Raw genomic sequence first — 1499 nt, forward strand, 5'->3', positions numbered from 1 at the left:
TGTATTTTATTATTGTTGGTAGCTTTCTTGATTCTATTATGTATTGTTCTGTGTTTTTCAGTATATGAGACCCAGGCTGGGCAAATCTATAGAGACAACAATTAGAATAGGTTTCCTGGGGGGTACAGTAGGGAGGAGGGTAATGGAGAGATCATGTCAAGGAACACAAAAGGAAAAAAAAGTTTTGAAAATGATAATGATAGCAATTGTGTAACACTGCTTGGTATGACTGAACTCTTGAACAGTATGAGGTCTGGATTATGTCCTAATAAAATGGTTTGGGGAAAAAAAAAAAGAAGAGAGGAGAGGTAAATGCACAAAAGGGCAGCGTATGGTGCACTGAGTCAAAGGAAAAAGCTTTAGGAAATCAGAATGAGCTTGCTTTCCACCTGTGGGGCGTGGGTGGACGGGGGATTGAGATTATTAGGGAAGACTCAGTCTGGACTGTTGATGACACTCAGCATGGATGATGCTCGTTTGTTTTCTTTTTCCTCTCTTTAACTTTGGGCTTAATCAGCTAGCAGTGCCCAGGACTGTCCAATGTACATTTTCTATTCTTGCTTGCATTTTTGCTTTAATGTCATTTACAGAACTAGGTCCTTTTTTGGGGATCTGCCCTCTGACTTTAAAAAAAAAAGTATTCTTGACCCTTTGACCTTGGTGTTGATGATTTTGTGTATTTCCCATTATGGTTTCATTTTTGGCCAGAGTATCCCTTATAGATTTCACCACTGGAGTTTTTGCTTCATTTTCATTGTCATAAAAATTGTCATCATCAGCAGTGAGTTTTACTTTTTTCTGTAGAATCTTGTTACTCCTGGTAGGGGCAGATTGATCTCTGCATATACTTAAAAGTTTCATATCTTCCTCCTCTTCTTCATCTGACTCTTCATCTTCCTCCACAGCACTAAATGTTGTGCATGAGTATGCACTGAGCCACATTTCAACCATAAGACCAATGATGATGTTATTGCAAACCTCCCAAGGGAAACCATTGGCTGTACAGACATTACAAAGTTGCCAGTATTACTTTAATTGGACTGCCTTCATAATTTATTGCCTCTGTTTCAACAATGTGCATTTCACCCTTTGCATTTGCCCCTAACCTGACTGTTCTTACAGATAACTGGTGCTAATTTTCCTCATTATCCACCTTAAAGTGATCTTCTTTGTCATCCTTTGGTTTACATCAAAAAAGATCATTTTGCGGACTCAGGGACTCATGTCTATATCCATTTTCCATGTGCTAGTGGTACACACCTCAGTAGGAGAAATGGAGATCAGAAATGAAGTGTTATCAGCAGCAGCCTAGGACAGAATCATCCCAGGGCACCCTATTTTCATTTCTGTCCCTCTCAGGTTTGTTCTTCAGTCATTTATCAAAACGAAATAGGACCATATTATGTTCCTATTGCTTTAGTTGTCCAAAACTAATGTAGCATAGATATAGTCTCATTGTCTGGGAAACTAAATGCCCAAATGAAGTTCTTGGTCATGTT

At 38.8% G+C, this 1499-nt stretch overlaps 1 pseudogene; it reads right to left on the reverse strand.

The window, feature by feature from the left end:
* Positions 1 to 513: 513 nt before the first annotated feature.
* On the reverse strand, positions 514 to 1243 carry LOC123522587 (annotated as a pseudogene).
* Between the last annotated feature and the right edge of the window lie 256 nt (positions 1244 to 1499).

The sequence above is a fragment of the Echinops telfairi genome, unplaced genomic scaffold (genome assembly GCF_000313985.2).
Source record: "Echinops telfairi isolate 266 unplaced genomic scaffold, ASM31398v2 ScPeMD7_4;HRSCAF=17, whole genome shotgun sequence".
In the NCBI taxonomy this organism is placed as follows: Eukaryota; Metazoa; Chordata; class Mammalia; order Afrosoricida; family Tenrecidae; genus Echinops; species Echinops telfairi.